At 41.2% G+C, this 19,680-nt stretch overlaps 1 protein-coding gene across 1 annotated transcript in view; it reads right to left on the reverse strand.

Moving 5' to 3' along the window:
- Positions 1 to 11,297, reverse strand: part of TGFBR3 (transforming growth factor beta receptor 3) — a 108,178-nt gene extending 96,881 nt beyond the window's left edge. The window contains exon 1 of the mRNA XM_072343592.1: positions 11,080 to 11,297. The gene's annotated coding sequence lies outside the window, so the exon portion shown is untranslated. The remainder of the gene's footprint in view (positions 1 to 11,079) is intronic.
- Positions 11,298 to 19,680: the final 8,383 nt, after the last annotated feature.

Consider the following 19,680-nt stretch of genomic DNA (forward strand, 5'->3'; position numbering starts at 1 on the left):
GCTGACAGTGTACAAACCAAAAGCCCCAACCTTCTCTTTGATTCTGCCAGGTCAAAGGCTAAAATAACAAAAATTAAATGAAAATTAGAAAGAAGAATGGGTTCAGTTGCTTGAAAATAAGCATTCAGTGAATTAAAAAGGAGGGAAAATTCCATCCCCTGGGAGACAATGTGAAAGGGTGACAAACTGACAGCAATTTTCATGAATTGAGGAACACTCCCAGCTACACAGATATCTGAAATAAAGCAAGTCAAGTCAAGCACAGACAAGTATGTGACTAATAATTAACTTAAGACTAAACCTACCAAGTGTGCAGTTTGTGAGTATTTTGGAAAATCTGATCATCCATCAACCCGTGACTTTAAGTTAAGTCACAGGTCCTCAATAGCTAGCTCAGCAGTTTCAGGGAGGGTACCTAAAAGCAAAAAAATGATGAGAAACAGAAAAAGGCACCACAGAAGAAAAGGGGGCATTGGTCCGCCGTGCACATTTTATGTCCTTTTTTACTGGAAATAATATGTGCTCACAGCCCACAAAGCCAACCACACTCTGTGTCACATCAAAAGCAGTGTGAGCAGCAGACCAAGAAAAGAGACTTTTCCCTTCTACTCCAACACACCTGGAGAACTGCATTCAGCTCTGGGATCCCCAGAACAAGAAGGACACGGAGCTGTTGGAGAAGGTCCAGAGAAGGGCCACGAAGATGTTCAGAGGACTGGAGCACATGCCTTGTGAAACCAGGCTGAGAGAGCTTGAAGAAGGCTCCACAAAATAACCTACAGCAAGATGTCATTCAAAGGACCTACAGGAAAGCTGGAGAAAGGTTTCTTATGAAGGCTCATAGTGACAGGACAAGGTGTAATGCCTTCAAACTGGAAGAGGGTGCATTTAAACTAGATATTCTGAAGAAATTCTTCTGAATTTGTTGATGCACTGGCACAGGTTGCCCAGAGTAGCTGTGGATGCCCCATCTCTGGAGGCATTCTAGGCCAGGTTGGATGGGGCCCTGGGTAGCCTGGGAAGATGTCCCTACTCATGGCAGGGTGAGGGAACCAGAGGGTCCTTAGGTCCCTACCAACACAGTGCAGTCTGTGACTCCATCTGGCAACCTGTAATCAATAGAACGCTGACCAGTATCAGTCTTTCACAAGTCAGCTATGAAGTTTTACCTTTATCATCTGACAATACCAAAGAGAACCAAAAAAAGGAAATGTATGCTCTAGTGCAAAATGTATTGTGCATCAGTGTGAAACCTCCTGTAGCCAAAGAATACGTGAAAGCTGCAAACAAGGAAAAGTTGATGCATTCCACTGAATGGTGAGATATTTCCTTTGAAACAAGAGAAGAAAGCTGTGCAAAAGGATGGGGAGCCTAAGCTGTTTACCCAAGAAATAAACAGAACTCCTAGTTAATTTGAGATTCAAAAGAAATTTCCATCTTTTCCTTTGGGGTATATCTGGGGAGCTATTTTTGCAACTAAGGTCATGAAAAGGAATATTAAAAGTATAATCAGAAAGTCCTGATGAGGAAGTGGAAGAAGATGACATGAGGGCTTCTGAATTACTAAATATGCTATTTTCATCCCTGTGTTCTAAACTACTACAAAGCTGCAAGAAAGGTGGACAAAAGAGGACGTCTGAATCTGGAGTCACTGAAGACTCATAATCAAAGAAGCATAGTCTGGTAGAAACATTTTTTGCTGGCGTAGAAGTCATTAGTCCTGATAAAAATGAGGGCATAAACAACACGAAAGAGCTGCTTCACTGAAATGTATCATTTTGCAGATGCAATCAGGAATGAGTGCTATTGAGAACATCAGGAAAAACCTCAAAGGAAGATTATATTAGTTTTAAAAGATAACTGGGGAAAAAAGGGGGGGGGGGGGGGGGAAGCATATGATGAAGCACATGGGGGAAGGGACAAAAAGAGGAGGAAATCTGAAGGATTATAGTTTGTCCATCAGAATTTTGATGCATAAAGCTTTGCTCAGAATTCCGATCTTCTGTGGACTTTTTAAAGCCATTCTTGGAACTAGAAAGTTAACTTTAATGCTACAACATGACCAAAGAATTCAGAAGTTGAAAGCATGCTGTACCTTCTTTAAAAGATTTAAAGATTTCCCACCCCTCACTAGCAGGAAATAACACAATCTAAGGCTTTGTAGAGCAGGAGTTCACCATAGTCATTACCAAACAGGGTTCTTATTGCTTTACTTTTCCCCTTTCATTTCTGTTCATTTAAGCCTTTTCCTTAATAGCCACCGTTTCTCCAATCACCACCTACCTTCCCCATAGTACTTCCCTTGCCTTAACTCTATCATCCTCCTTGTCTAATCTTTTCCTTTACTGCTTGAAGAATAACTTCCACTTCCTCTCCTCCTTAACCACACGGACTCTTCTATTTCTGTCTTCTTTCTATGCACAATGCCAGAGGTGACACAGCTCTCTACAAATGCTTCTGTGCCAAAGTAAACCAGAAATCTTTCTCTGAACCATGTCAGAAGTCCCACCGAAGTGAATGGGGATGCTTGAGTGAAGCCAGCAGGATCTGTCCCTTCATGTTGTTTTGCTATAGCAACACAAACCCAAGTCTCTAGGCTATTGAAGAAGGCCTTCACAGTCAAAGCTTTTTCACTTTTTGTTTGTTTGTTTTACGCATGGCAACCATTTCATTTACTTAACCAGTTTTTATCCCACTTGCCCATGCTGGCTCACCACGTGAGTGCAAAACATACATACATTCCATGCATAAGTAATAAAAGGCAATCATTTGTAATCAAGTACTCCTATGCTCAACAGAACTTTCATAGATGGTTAACTACATAAGCAGCTCTATAAACTTAGGGACAGAGCAGTTTTGGAAGAGTTTATTTATAACTCCATTCCTATTAAATATGCATTTTAGCAGATTCCTTTTTTTATTAGATGACATTTATCTTCTGTCAATTCTGTGTGGTTTGTACACGCGCAGGTTGGAAAGCTGACTAATAGGGTTAGCAAATATTAATGCAGGATTGAAAGTTTCAACATATTTTTAATGCCTGTGTCCAAAGCACATACATAAAGTTCCACCATTGAGAACTGAAAACAGTAACTCACTCATAAACTATTAAGGGGATAGATTCTGGTTTAGAAACATCAAAGTGGTTTCATTTTCAGAGAATATATGAATAGTAATAAAACCAAAAATCCTGACATATCAGAAGCCCAGGGAAAAAGTAACTCTGATGTCCTGCAGTTCACATGCTGCTGTGCTTGTAATGGGACATTTCAACAAGTCGCTGTTAAAGGCTATGGGAACTGGACAAGTGCCAAGGGAAGATATTTTATGCCATTTAGCAATTGTGCCCCTCTATTCCGAGTGACTTTTGTTTTAACATTTCATTTATTTATCTTCATATTAATGTACTACAATATACCTTGCTAAACTACAGCGAGCCACAAAAAATACACAGATCAGTCCACAAGACACATGAAACACATTTCACCTTTTAGCAACGTGTTACTTAAGTTGACTTTGTTATTTAGTACACATATTGCCCACTGCTGCCAGGAGGCTCCAGTTTGGATAATTCTCAGTATAACTTCATCACATTCTCCCTTCAGCTTCCCAACACTTTCTTAACCAGCTGATATTAATTGCTGTGAGTTCAAATCAGAAAAGTCATGAAACCAAACAATATGGAAAGCTTGAGGTAAACAATCACTGCATAGCATAGCACAAAACTCAAAGACAGTTTACAGAAACAGGATAAAAATCAATCTTTTGTATGTTCCCAGGACTTCCCTTCCCCCAGGCCCAGTGAGGTAGCAACTGAGTCTTTATGGGCTCAGGGGCAAGGCTGTACTGAAAGTGTAAACAAGAGAATAGCCTCTTGCGGTATCAGGATGTAGGAGGGTTTCAATAGGTGGAAGGGAAGGAAGTGCACTCAGGCGTCTTTTTTAGTGGAAGGAGTACACAAGATTCTTCCTCAAGGAGGAGGCTACAGTGCAGATTCCCTTTTAACAAAAGCAGAAATTCCTAGAGATTACTGAAAGTCTACGGAAGGGAGTATACATGGCACAGGAGACAAAGCTTAACAGCAAGGCAAACATCCTATGTGAGCAGCGAGTCAGAACTTTTCTGCTTCCACACAGAGCCTTCAGGGACAATCTACATCAGAGGGTCTCCAAAAGGAGCACAGAAAACAAGACGCAGGGAGGCTGAGCAGCTGTTGGGCTACAATGGCTCAAGCAACCTCGAATCTAGTACCAGATTCAGCCACATATTTTCCATGCAACTCACAAAAAACCTCATCCTTCACACACAAATGAGTCATAACAGCACCTCTGCATGGCCACAGCACCCCTCCACTATCTATCTGCAAAGATAACACTATTTCAGGTAGTTCTGCTTCTGTCTTCTGGAAAAGATCTCACTGTCCTTATCTGAGAGCACCAGTGGTAAAACTATATGATGTCTTTCTGATGAAGATTCAAGAAGCAGAAGCAGCAAAAAAGCTTCTAGAAACTGAATACATGTAAGATGAGACTCAAGTTGCCAAAGCAGCCCAATAAATCTGCAAGTGTGCACCTGAATAAAATTCAGGTTCCTAGGAACAAAACCAGCAGCATCTCAATGCCTCTAACAGCAACAGGACTTCTGTTTTTCAAATGGAGTTTGTTGCTTCTGGAAATTTTACTCTGAAACAAATACGCTACTGCTGCTGCATAGGAGTCTTCAGGATAAAGAAGATCATGAACTGCATACAGCAAATCTCTGCAATTTTCCTATCTCATGGTTAAATTTCTTTGGCCTATTTTCTTTTTTCTTTTTAATTTTTTTTTAATGGTTTCTAATTTGAAACAGAATGGATTTCCTGGCACTGGACTATCTTACCCTTCACAAATGCAGTAGCAGCCAACAACCTCACACAAATTTCATTAATCTTAAGTTTTATTTGGCTCAGTTTCTAATTGCACACCTAAACTAAAAAGTTAACAGCTCTAATGCACCTATCCAGGCCAACATGCCCCTGGGGAAGCATCCCCCTGCAGCTATGCCACAGAAAGGAAACACAGCAGGTCAGAAAGTTATCGACATAGCAAGGCTTCTTCTGCTCAGGGTAAGAGATTTCAGCAACTGAGTCTCTTGAGGAATGCCTGATGCATTTATTTTTTCAAGACTAATCTGCAAAACCTTAGAACTGTGTGTAGAAGTAGTGGTAGACCTCTCTACCAGCAACTAAACTAAATCAATCTCTGCTCGATTTTAAATCTTGAAATTACCTCTGTACATTTAAAGAAGTGGTTTTCAAATGGTGGCCTACATTAAATTACATTAAATACATTAAGATACAAGAAATTATCCAGGTAATCGTGAGAAGAACACACAGGATGACAGCAAAGAACATGACTATGGCACTAAGCATTAATTTTCTATATAAGGATGCAGGCCTTTCTTAGGGGAAAGAATGGTAACCATCAAACTGAAAAATGCTGAGAAACAATGCAGAGCAATGGGATGAGGTGACACAAATCAGCCTTCCCCTCTACCATGGTCATAAGATGCAACGAGATGTAAATGAGCAGCTTAAAATATTAGCTACTGGGTATGTTGAAACTAACCACATTCATCATCAAAACCACCTTTTGAAGGGAAAACAATAAATCAAGAGAAGCGTGTTTTGAAATTTGCTCTCTAAAACAAGGTGCACATTAGAAAGTGGGTAAATGAATAGTGTGTTTCTTCAGGCTGCTACACAACAAAAGCTAAACACATTTGTCAGAAGCTAACCACCAGCCATTAGATTTGCGGATGCCTGTCTGTAAGATAGGAAAGTTCTCCCACACAAATAGGGAAGACCACAAGGTTCTACACAGTTAAAAGAATGAGTCAAAAGGAGCTTCCCTTTATGTAGGAGTAACCCAACCTCTCACTAATTGTCTGCCAAAGATGTGTAATTTAATTTGTTTGGCAGAGGAACATGTTCAGGCTGAGGCAAAATCTTTTTCCATAAAAACTATCATTTATGAGTGCTGTGAGGAGGATTTGCTTCAGCAAGGATTCATATCACTGGCATATTCCACTGAGAATGCACACATACTCCTACATAATTTGACCATGCAGAATTTCCTGCCTTTCATTATTTATTACACTTACGGGGACTGCAAAAAGCTTTGAATTGAAGGTTTGGGATGTGGAAGGCCACAAGAAATTCCTAAATTCATATAAATAAATCATTTGCACACCGTGTATGCAAGAAGAAAATGACAGCACCTCATCTCCAGGGTGAACCAAATCCCCACCCCAAAAGAACTCGGAAGAACTGGTCATCTTAAAGAGAGGAGGGGAAGCTCATCCACCATGTAGCACAAGCTGCACATACAAGAGGAATGGTTTGGTCCACTAATTCAGTAACCTTTATATGAGAAAAAGTCATGCTTTACAAATCCTACAACAGCTGTTTTGTCGATCAGAATGCTATTTTGCTTCACTCAAATCACTGTCAGAACCCAAGAAAACAAGTACAGCTTCGCTGATATGAGACTACCACCATTCTCAATCGCACTGTCACATGCAGCCATAGCCTAACAAATTACTTCCATGAATCTAAGACAAGGAAAGACATACAGTTCTTCAATCCACCTCCAGCTTCTTGGCAAAGAAACACGTTTCCAGCAGATCTACACTATACAGCTGGCTCCCTTGATAGCCTGAGATCTTTTTGTTATTACTTATTTTTACCATCCTGACTCAAACAACAGAACTATAGCAATTTCCAACAGAAATACCTATGCTCAGAAATAAAATCAGAGTATAAGTGAATCCTACCCCCCCCCCCCCCCCCAGTCACCTTCTATATTACAATCCCTTCCATGCAGAACACCTTATACATTCAGGTATATAATTAACTGTTTCAAACCTGTGACCTACCGATAAGCTATTCTCCCAGAACCTAAACAGATCTCTTGCAAGATTGTAACAGTGGGCCTTTCCAGCTGACCTCCCACAGCACAGTTTTGCAATAGTCTGCAACAGCATAATAAATAAATTGGCCAAGTACTCTATTAGAATTAGAGAAACTATTAAAAAGAAGTGTTAAATACAGCACAATTCAATTTGTTAACAACCAACAGCTATAACTCAAGTTGAGGAACTATTTAAAGAATGAATATGAATGAACAGCTTTCATGTTTTTTTCCTCAATAAACTCATTATTTCACCACAAATACATCATAAACTAGTATATTTTGCCAGTCAGCTTCTGGTAAGCTGTACATGCTTAACAATATAACAAGCTATTGTATGTCCTCTGCTGAACTCGATACAGCCGACCATTTGGATAGTTAAGCTCAAAGGCTGTGTTTTCAAAAATCTCCTTTGACAGGAAGGAAATAGAAAGACAGGGGATATACACTGACTAAGCAGCAGTTTTGAAGTCCCTCCTTCAGCGATTTCCCAAACTGTGTCAATCTGTTTCATTTTGGCTATTGTAGAGTTAATCGTTGCTGTCCTAGCACAAGAAAAGCTGCTCTGCTGGATGACTGCCAGCTCATGAAAATGAGAATCTGCAGTTACGGACAGAGCAGTTCCAATTGCATTACTTCTCTGCTAGTACATTTTTATGGCAAAACACGCTTCTATTCATGAAATGGCCAGAAACACACCACAAATATTGCTGCTCTAGAAGTAATGCTTATTTATAATACACAAATATTTTGTGGAATTAGACTGAAAGTGATTGCAAAGATATTTGCAATCCGTATCCCACAGAATATGTGCTGATATCAATCACCTATGACTTAGTAACACCTATCTTAAATGTTAACAGAATATTATTGTAGATATTAGACACATTTAAATTTGGCAAAGCTTTACTGCTATCTTTAAGTGACATGAAAGCAGAAATCTCACTGTGTCTTTACATATTTCAGCATCTCATAGAACAGCACAGGGAAGAAAGTTTCGTGATTCTCAATTATAATCAGAGCAAAGATAATGAAAGATGCAGATCACCAATGGAGCTTAACACAGAACTTCAGTACCCAGCAATACAGGATATTGCTTTTAGAGAAAAAAACAAGGCCAGTGGAATACCTGTATATCTGGTGGCTAAAACTCTGGAGAGGAAAAAAAAACATGAATGCCTCAGTGTTCAGTCAGTGCCATTCCAGAACCACGTAAGCACATCCACAGAGGAACTCACCTCTTTCTATAAAGGTGACTTGGGACCATTCATTCTAATGAGTCTGTATTTTGTCTCCATTTACTTTAAGGCTTAAGGCTATGAGAATATGCAATTGTTGCCAGTCACTGTAGTCTTGGTGCAAACTTGCTACTCCATGGTGGATGCTTCCAAACACGTTGTTACCCTACCATCAGTCAAAGACAGCTTAACCTCACAGGGTGAGCAGTGAGGCAGCTCACATTTACTGTAGGGTAAAGGTTGCTCTTTGGCTTCCACCACGAAATAGCAACTTGCTCCAAGTTCCCATCCTTATCATTCAGCTATCTGTATATGCAGCCCTTAAAATATTTGCCAGTTGGTTGCATCAGGCTTTATAGACTAAAAAGCATATGCAACCACATACATCACAAGGATAACCTTTGGGAATAGCTTTTATCTTGAGGGAAATATATATATATAAATATATATATATATAAATATATATATTAGTGATTGTAAATATAGTAAATATATATATTAGTGATATATAAATATATATATTAGTGATTGATTGTTACAGCAATACAAACCAAAAAGAAAAATCATTACTGATTCATGCTGGGAGCATCAGTTGACCTTTGCAAAAACAAACTAGTCACAGCTTCCTAGAATCTAAGAGATCACCTATAATACTTTCTCTTATGGAAATCATAAGTACCAGGAATAGTTTCCTGTAAGAACACAATTTTCTGACTACTCAACTTCAGTTCCACTGTCAAAACATCCCAGCTACCTCGCTGTGTGAAGCTTTGCGGGATTACTCAATATCCTTTCTCATTTTTACTTAACTCATTTCAAACATCTTGAAAGAAAAGTTCCACTTAAAGAAGCCTCTCAGATTTCACCAGGTTCAGTTCTGAATAATATAGTAAAATTCCACTCAGAAAAAGTGAGAGAGATGTCTATCAGAACAAACTAATAGGCATGCATACAAAAATCGCGCATGTATTCTAACGTTTATTTTTTTCCAAGTAAATCGATATTCATCTTTTAAAGAAATACTATCAAAGGCATAGGCCCAAAGTTTTAACAAACTGCAGCTGTGGTATGAAGACCGACTTCCAAGACAGTGTTGTGTGTTCCCCCTGCTGGTTAGCAATTAACTTCAGAGTACTGTTCCTAGAGGTGGCCACCAAGGTGCTACAGTACCATGAGATGTTCTGCATGCCAGAGAAATAAAAATCAAAACTTACTTTATGAAAGAAATCCCATCTGTTGGGAGGTATCACTCACACCCTGCCTAGACAAAGCCCTGCACACACGCCCAAAGCTGAAATGTGCACAAGAACCAAATAAGACCTCCCCAGAGGGAGAACGGAGGACAGAAGAGGAAAAATTTTGAAGTGCCACTTAAAGCTCAGCAAGGTTGGACTCAGCAAACAATTGGGGGAAGCGAGCTGCAAAGTGAAGGGCTCTTCACTGAAGGAAGGCAGCAGCCTGCCCCCCAGCAGCTGGCCCTCCCTGACTCCCCAGCCATCAGCTGCCCGCACAACCACAGCACCAAATCCTGGCAGGATGTGCTCCTCCTGAGCTGGCAGCCCCACCAGCTTCCACAAGCTGACCAGGGCTCTGCACAAATGTGCCTCTGTCAATAACACTTCACTAACACTGTTGTTGCAAATGCTTCAGGACACCTGCACAGGACACTAACTAAAACCCAGCTACAAATTGATGTTGTCCCTGACATCCACGGAAAAAGTGTGGACTGCACGGGAAATAAAGTATTCCTGGCAAGAAGCAGTAAACAAATAGATCCACACTTTGGAATCTGTTGTATTTACAGCAGCCTCAAGGTCTATCCTGTGCAAGGCTCCAGCAGCAGCCCAGGGTCACAGCACCGCACCCAGCTGATCCCTGTGCTGCCTGGGGAAAGGGGCTGCCCTGCCATAGGAGCCTCCCTGCAGGGCTGGCACTGGCCTGCACACCTCATCCCAATGGTGGTGAAATGCTTGGCCTGGTGTAAATGCAGGGCAGTCAGGTAAAAGCCTGTGGAAGAACAACATCACAGTGCTCGTTCATCCAGGTCTTCCTCCTCCACACCGACTGCAAAACGTTGCGAACATAATTTCCACTAAAAGTGATCTGGCAAGACATCAGAATTGCAGAAAATACTATGTGACAGCAACTAAGTTACAGCAGCTACAGTGTAACATAACGGAGGGAAGCCAAGTCGCATCTGGTTGCACCCCCAGTGCCTGGAGAAGGCAAAGCCCTGAAGGCAGCTACACCTGGAACAGTAAAAGGACAAAACGTGTCGTCATCTTCAATAAAGCCAGTAGCAATTATTTGGGACTAGCAAGAGCTGGTGAAACTGGGGAAGCCCAAGAAGTGTTCTGGGCACACCTGGTGGGATCGTGGCACACAGTGCTCAGAGGCCGCAGCAGGACGCACATCCCACAAGCCAACAGCTCCCCAGCGAAAACGCGGTGAAGCCGCACCATGCTAACCCGCACCATGCTAACCCGCACCATGCTAACCCGCACACCGCCTTCACGCCTCTCGTGTCACCACCACGCCCGCACCAGCTCTACGCTGCGTTCCTACAGCGCCAAGCTCAGCAGCACGTGGTGCAGCACCCATCCCACAGAGGGCCGCCCTACCGGCCCCATACACCGCTCCCGGCGACACCTGCAGCGCGCACCGCAGGACCCGACGGCAGCTCCTCAACTCCTCTCGCCGCTGCCGGGACCCGACGGCCGCTGGCTGACAGTCGCTGTCGGCTGACGGTCGCTGCCGCCCAGCCTCACCCTCGTGCCTCGCCCCCTGTAGTCCCACGGATCGGCCGCCCCAACCACGTTCCCGGTCCCGAACCCGGCCGCGAGCGATACACGGACCGCCGCCCACCGCGGCTCCGGGCCGCTTGCACATACCTGGCAGGGGCTCCGTCCACGCCGCGTCCCGCGGGGCAGGCACGCAATCGCGCGGCTACGCCATGGGCAGCGCAGCACCGGCCGGGAACGGAACGGAACCGGACGGGACCCTCGCCGAGGCCGACCCAGCGCCGGCCACTGCTGCCCGGCCCGCGGCGCGCGGGAGGAGGCGGCGAGAAGGAGGAGAAGGAGGAGAAGGAGGAGGCGCGCAGCCGCCCGGCCGGCCCCCAGTCCGCGAGTAACCCCATGGCGGCAGCGCCGCGCACAAGGCGGGGCGGGCCGAGCCGGGCTGCGCCGTCATTGGGCGCGGGGCGGAGATTGCGCCGTGACGGCCCCGACGGCATCCACGCCCCGGGGCCCATTCGCCGCGCGGACCCAGGCGGGATGTGCGCCGTACCTGGGCGTCGTTTGGCTGCACCTGCGCTCCGCCCGCCCGCGGCTCTGCCCGGAGCAGCCTTAGAGGCTGCAAGAGTTCAGACAACTTATCCACTCCTGAAATGCCAGTATGCAGCCCAGAATAGCCCTCTGCCACCTCTTAATAGTGCTGGTTTCTCCTTTGGAAGAACCTTGCAGAGGCCCACCATGCCTGCCAGGGGTCTGCAAGCAGTTTGGTCTTGGGAGGTGCTGGGCACCCACACTGAGCAGCACTGCTGAGCACCTCATGGAGGCAAAGCCTCAAAATGTTGGCATTAGCTGAGGTCTTCCACAAGTAAACCAAAGGTTGCTATAATAAGCTCTTGGTTTGCCTGAAAAGTTTCAGTAAGCAGCCTTACAAGACTTGAAGAAGCAAGCAAAATACAAGCTTGGGCTGCTTTTTGGCAGCCTAAACCCACTTACACAACTTCTGATTTATTTTTAAATGTTTGAGAAGTTGTGCATGTTGGAGCATGCAATAATCCCCTATTACTCCAAGTCTAGATGACAGATAGAAAATCTGCACAAGAGACGTGGAGGTGGGGGAAGTCCCTTCAGTAAAGAAGAAATTAATATTTTGCAGCACGAAAAGCAACACCTTTATTTCAACACATATTGTGTCTACTTTACTTCCACTACCAGAAATCCCAGTGTGCTGATCAAAAATGGGACCGAGACTTAAACAGAACAATGATTATTTTAAATACTCATTGAGGTCTCAATCCTGCACAGATTAAGTTAGATAGCATTTATTCAAATGAGCGACCTGAGGTGTTCATGTGTATGGAGTGTGTGTGCATATCTTGGTAAAATCAAACTTGCTGTGTGCAGCTGAATTGTTGTCACCATTTGCACTGATATCAGGTAAGAACTGATTCCTGCCCTTAGAGCCACCTTTGTTAGGTACTGAGTATCCACGAAGATGAGGCTTTACACCACTTCACTGAGATCTGTAAAACTTCTAGACTTTCCAAGCCATGCTCAACATTGATTTGTTGTCATAAACTCCTCTGTAATTAGTTGATGTATACAAAGTTCAGTGGCTTAAGATGAGAAAAGTTACTACATACAAATACAATTAGGGGAAGGTTTGGTTGACAGAGGAACATAATGATTTATTGGCTTTGGCAATGTTTTTTTAACAATACTTCATGAAAGAACAAACAGAAGACAATTCCCTATTAAAATCAAGTTAGCTCCACACAGCTGTAGTGTTCAGCTGTGGAGAACTATATATGTAATCTGCATCTTTAATTACTTTTTAAGTTTTTGCTGCTCTATGATTCCCTTCTTTTCCAGGGCAGGATTATTTCACTTAGCAGCCACTGGCCAAATCCAACAATGCAAAGGATTATCCTCAGTAAGGTACGTGAAAGCTGTGGCAGATCATTTTTGCAAGAGGTTTACAGAGTGCTGCAGAACTCAGGCTAAGTAAATGCCAATCCTTATCTTAAGGACTGTGCCCCAAGTTAACACTTTGCTGTTTCAATGTCTCCTTTATTTTTGAGACTGCATCAATTCTGAGTCATTACTACTAAAGGCTTTTGAGTATGTAGACTTAAAATTCATTAGGAATATACTTCTATTAGTAGCAACTACTCATGAGCTACTCACAAAAAATAAATAAATAAATAAATAAAAAAATTAAAGGCCACCATCAATTATAACCTCACATTATTATCATAAAACTCCAACCCACTCTGAAGAGTCAGAGGAGTTCACACCACACAAACCAGAAGCAGCATCAGTACCCTAAAATGACATCCTGTATGAAGTAACTAATCCTCTCTAGGGACAGGAGTTATTAATGTGGATACAATTCCAAATTACTTTGTTTGGATCTTTATAATACTAAACTGTATAGGTACATGCTGGCCTTTGTCACTCAAGCCTGAAGATCTCACTGCTGTAACACAGAGACATCCACACCACTTTGTGTTTACAGAAGCCTTGCCACCAGTCAGGTTCTTGAGTGCACAACACACTGAGTACCAAGCAAGGAGCTCAGATGGACAAGACGCTTGTCACATTTACTACTGATTCAGCAAATAACTTTCAGCACACAGTCTTAAGCAGGCACAACTGAATAACGCAAACTTATCAATCAGTGCGTATTTATTTAACTGAAGCCACATTGCTCAACTTCTTATGAAATCAAATTTCACATAAACTAATTTTTTTTTTTTTTTTAATGCAATGAAGTTTTTTTTGAATCCACAAAGTTTAACAACAGAATTGGAGTTAACTTGTTCTTAAAACATTGCCATACTAAGAACCTTTACTGCCTAGGTAATTCCCACCTACTCAGAATCATCTGATTTCTGTAATGATGCTGGACTGGAGCTTTGAGATTATACTTTGAGCTAGGGACTATGTACTGTGCAGTACAATGTTGAATGTCCTGCTAGTGACCATATTCTTAATACGAATCCACTGCCATAAGCAAAAGTGTACTTGAAGCAGATATTTCAGGATGTAACCATCTGATGATCCTTTGCCTATTTATAGCACTATTTCGAACTCATCACCTGCCAAAAGAAAGAGGGTACAACAGCTTAACAGCTCTTTGGAATAACCACTCTCAAATTGGTTTGGAGACTCTAATTCTGAAAGCAAGTATTTCAATAAACAAGCAACTTAGCATGAAAACTTTTCCTGTCAAAGTATTTTGCGATCACAGAAAAGATTCCCAGTCATTAGTAAGAACTAATTCTTCCTTATGGGTAATTTTATGACTTTATCCATACAATACTTCATATGAAGTTTCAATTAACAAAATTAAGCCATCTAAAGCTTCTTAGGAAATAACTCATTAATATCAACTAATGAGGTTAAAGTTCTGCATTCCTTACAAAACAATCCTGCATTCCTTGAGCACCTAGAACTACCAAAGCTAAGTAAATGTTAGCGTTACACTGTTAGGCCTGTCTGTACTTGAAATTCATTCCCTGTCTTAATCCAAAGTACCTTTCAAGTGCTGCAGAAAATCTGGAAAAATTCCAAACTAAAGCAAGTCATATACTACCCAAACCTGGAAGGTACGGCGGGTTTTGAGCTGCACACTGAAATCACAAACCTCATTTAAATAACACAAAATAACACATTCCTGAAGACTTCAGATTAAAAAGAAAAAAAAAAAAAAAAAAGGAATGAAAACCACACAAAAACCCCCTCGTGTGACCAACCATCCCTTCTGCGACGCTTACCTGCTCACCTCACACTGACTCCCCCGTACCCAGCACCCCTCTATGACTCTGATACACCCCTTATTTTCCTTCCAACATTTTCCTAATGCTTATAGGCCCTCAGCATAAGAAGTTCAAACTCAACAGACCAGAAGAGGGAGGAAAGAGACCATATGAGAGAAGGGGGAAAAAATATAATTAAAAACAAAACAACAACAAAAGATGAAACAAGAAAAATGTGGAAGTAGCATACATCCACTGCTCAGTCACTTCTTTTTGGCTGGATCCCCATATTGCCTGTTGTCTGTTCACGGCCTCATCCAAAAAGCAATTAAACAGACGAAGTCAACAGGTGATTTTAACCTCTTCAGTTCTGGACAGTTCTATTTAGATTTGATCACAAAACACCTAGAACTTCATAGAAATCAAAGATTCTAAATAAGATATACACAGACTTCCAGATTAAAGCCTGCGCATTCACCTCTGTGAATACCTAAACTATAGAATTACACATATGACTAAAATTTTACCTGTGGTCTGCAGGGGTCCCAGATTGCTATATACTGTTCTGAGCTTTAAAAGTATAAGGCATGCTTGTGGTTCAACACTACATTATGGATGGAATTCTTCACAGTCAAGATGTAAATGTCACAGCCTAAAACCTTCTCATGTATACAGTGGCATTATTACTTTTTTTTCTTACTTTCTTATATATGCAGGGTGCCAAAGGTTTTACTGAAAAACAAACAAGACAAACCTGTTTTCTAGAGAGATAACTTAAATAAGCAAAGGCAAGTGAAAGAAAGGAATGCACAACAAAGAAAGCTATCACTGAGGTTTGGTATATTGAATTAGCTATATGACCTGGATATTTTCCTGTAGCCGTTTTGAACTTTTATTCATTTGTTCCTCTCTTTTTCTTGTCTTCACAATCTGATTTGAATGCAAGTGCACATCTTGCTGGGTCACGACACAGACATGGAAGGAGGTTCAAGTACAGACAGTATCACAGATGAAACTGAGAAAAATCAAGCATGGAGATTCACAGACATTTTTTATAAGTTAAATTACACTCAGTACAGCAAAAATGCCTGAAATAAGACTGTAGTTCTGTCCTGAAATAGAACTGAGTAGATGTTTAGAATCTAACTTAAAAATGCTAGAAAAATGAGGAAATATTCCTTGTGTATTTAAAAAAAGAAAAAAAAAAAGTTGCAGGTCATTGTTTTATTAAATAAAGCTACCATTTTTGTCAGCATTCTGTTTGCAAAAGGTCTTAAATGAACTATTTCATGCTTTCCTCATCCTTAAGATATTTGGAGCCCAAAATAGACAAAGACATTTTAAAGTGGGAAGATTAGACAAGTATATACTCTGCTTCCAAAGCAGCTCCCCCACAGTGGAAAGTCACCCAGTTAAACACGTTGTCTGCAGGAACTTCAACATCAACCTGTGGCAAAACTTTTAGGTTTGCAATCATAGCAATGGATTGCAGAGATTGCAACTTACTTAGTTGAGCTCCAGAACTTCAGGGAAGAAATTCTGCACTGCCACTCTATGGTTAGAGTTAGAATTGCTCCTAGAGAAAATAGAGGTATTTTTTTCCCAGAAAACTACCAAAACCACTACAAAATAAACACGTAAAAATGCACAAACTTTATACCTGTGAGGTTTTCAGTTTAGATCTCGAGTTATGGATTACTTTAAAAGCATTTCCTTTATATACACTGCACTGCTTTTGCTATTCCACAGGACAAATTACATATATATATTCAAGTCTTTTTTGCAAGCATTGGGCCTCATTTTTTTCCTCTCCCTGTGATCTGTAGTGCATTACATTCAATTTTATTTTGCCCTAGACTGCTACTGATTCATGCCTTATGCTGGATATGTGTCTGTTTTCTCCCATGTGCTAGCTTGTTGTCCTTGGAAGAGGAATAACAAATGTGCCAGGGAATGTGACCTATCCATCTTAACTGTCCTTCACTAGAGTCTGAATGATGAAGACAAGTACATACATATAATTCCTGAAGGGTTTATACTTAAATTTGACACATGATTTGCTGCTGGAAGACTTTCATGTCGCACATTGATTCATAAAGTATCAATTATTTAGAGCAGATGTGTGTGAACTGCTATCAGAATTCACTCCTTGTTCCCATTCACATTTTTTTAAAAAAGCCAAATACAATCTTTTTCATTTACACGAAAGATCAAGATCTTGAGAAAAAGAAGCAAAAACAATCCAATCCCCATACAACCTACCTTTATCAAGCTCTGGGAGGAAAGAATGTCTTAACATTCAGATGCTTGTAAAGCCACATCAGGCAGACAGTAGAGCAGGTTCTGCACCTGGGAGGAAGCCTGAGTTCCAAAGAAGAGAACCCACTTGAGAAATTGGACATCCAGGGCAGTTTCAGGGGAACATGTATCACTTCAAACACATCTCTTGACTGTACTAGTGACAGTGGGGCTTGTGCAGAAAGACAGTCTTTCAATAGATAGGTTGAAAGAACCTACAGATGAATGAATAACACCAATTACAGAATAGATCTGAACCGAAAGACTTGCAAAATACCTGTTCACAAGCAGCCCAAAGTACCCCCAGCTAGCTGTAGTTTCATGAATATTCTCCACTAAGGGGCCAAACACAAACTTTGGTAATTTTCACTGCCTCTTTCTGTAAGCCACCTCCACCTCCCTTGTACAACTTAATGTCGACAACCCTTAAGTATCTGAATTATTTGTTCCACAAAACTGCTAGTGTCAAATGTGAAGGTGACAGTGAGCTGAAGGACAAACAAAATACCAATATCCTCTCAGAAAACTTTCCAAGGTTATCATATGGACATCACTTTAAAACGGGAACAATCCCAGCCCAGCTCTATCTCAGGACAGAGAACCTTCTGTACAAAACAGATTGCTTATAGTCAGCTTGTATCTATGGGATCATCTGAAGTTTATCAGACAGATAAAATTAAACACTCAGTGCTGTTGAAAGCCACGGTCAAAGAGAAGAAAAAAAGAACAAGGAAATCAAGGGCAAGTTATACTTTTAGCAGAGGACACGAATTTACATAGCCAGTAAAACTGCTATTCAGATATTTCATTTTTGATGTTGCCTTAAGGACTTTGTTTTATCCTGAAGATTGGGAGTTCCATCTGCACCTGCATTTTTTTCTGAGGTAGTCACACAACAACAGGTGTCTACCATTGCTATATGGTTCTGCAAGAGGCTTCTAAGCCCATACTGACACATTTGTGCTTTCCTGAACTAGCCAAAACATGCCTAAAGTATTGAACTCGCACGAACTGTAGTAGACCAAGATTATGAAGGGATATTTAGTGCTTGCATTTTCTTTTTGATACCTTTATTTGTTCTTTCCAAAAACAAAACAAAAAACCGCACAAAGATAAAAAAAGAAAAACTGAAATGCAATGTATCTTTTTAAGGCATTGACAGATAAAATTTACCTCCTCTAGAAACCATACTGATGTAGCCAAATACAGATAGAAAGATCGGTAAGCTGCAGAGCTCCTTGTCACACTACCACATTTTTGCGTGTCTTTCAGGTATTAGATGTCAATTTTTTTTTTTAATATCAAGAGTCAACAGAAACAGAATAGCTAACTACACTGAAAATTGCTCCTAATGAGTGAGTCACAATACTGTCACTGTGAGGGTGAGAAGGACATCATGCTAAAGCATACTGGCTGCCAACATCTGCTTCATCCTGCTTCTCACCAATCACTTTATTAATGAGAAGTGATCAATTCCAGAAGGAAGATAAGAACAGATTTGAAAAAACACTTAAAAAACAACAATAAAAAAAACTGTGATCAGACTGTATGTGCATCTCTACTAACAATTAGTGCAGTACAAGAGAAAGCGGGCAACAGGACAGAAGCTGTATCTCAGTTATCTGATTATAGGATGAATTACCTCCGACCAATTCCAGTGTGGACTGTGCACCCACTGGAGCACATTAGGGTCTTTTTAGGCTTCTGGGTCACAGTTTAATTTCACCCAGAGGGAATCCTATTTGTCTTCTGCAACTTGCTTCATCATGTAAACCAAAATGCCACAGGAATGAATGGCCAGGAATTCGGCTTCCAAAGCCTACCCCTGATTCAACGTGAAATGCTGAATTAGACACACACCCTGCAGCTGAAAACCTGAAAACACCCTGACAGTTTTAGTCTAACTGGTCTACAGCCACCCAAACAGCAGAAAAGCTTACAGACAAGATACTGCAGGGCACTGACAACAATAACAGTTGTTGCCTGACAAAGAGTTATCTGACACTGTTCCAAGATACTTGTACTCAAAGCAAGTTCAAATTCACAAAATACTCTCTGCTTCACAGGGGCTAAGCAACATTCATGCACTGTGCTGCCTCCCTCTCTTCCTGTTTTGACTTCACATGTTATCTAGACCTTCTGCTAGGGACACCTCCACCAAATGTGAACTTCAGGAGATGGTAGAATAGAAGGGATTCTATTCCTCAGTCCTTCTCTTCAACAAAACACAAGTGATGCTTCCACTACATCCAGAACATTACACACTTGTATGTGTGATGTGATACAGACATGCCAGAGGAGATAACACCTTAAAAGCATTTCTAAAATGGTTTTACTTTTTCCACAGTAAAGACAGTCCAACTCCAGTCACATTTCATCACATGGGATGGAATTCTGATCCCTGTAAAGAAAGCAGAATTATTTCTGTCTAAAGCTTCAAAGTTAGAAATATAAAAGACAGCAAATTCTCTTTAATGCAAAGGGGATTGCAAAGATAATTTCATTACAATTCTCTGAGAAATACCACATCCATTTATGATGAAACAGATTTATTCAGCACAGCTATGAGAATACTTTTTCTTCCTTTTTTTCTTTTCTTTTAAACAAAGAAAAATAGCTGTTTCTGTGACACAATATACTTTCTTTTACTAAAAAAAGTGCTACAGTTACTGCTTGTAACATTATAATGTGAGGGAAGGCA

Source organism: Excalfactoria chinensis, chromosome 8 (assembly GCF_039878825.1).
Source record: "Excalfactoria chinensis isolate bCotChi1 chromosome 8, bCotChi1.hap2, whole genome shotgun sequence".
Taxonomy (NCBI): Eukaryota; Metazoa; Chordata; class Aves; order Galliformes; family Phasianidae; genus Excalfactoria; species Excalfactoria chinensis.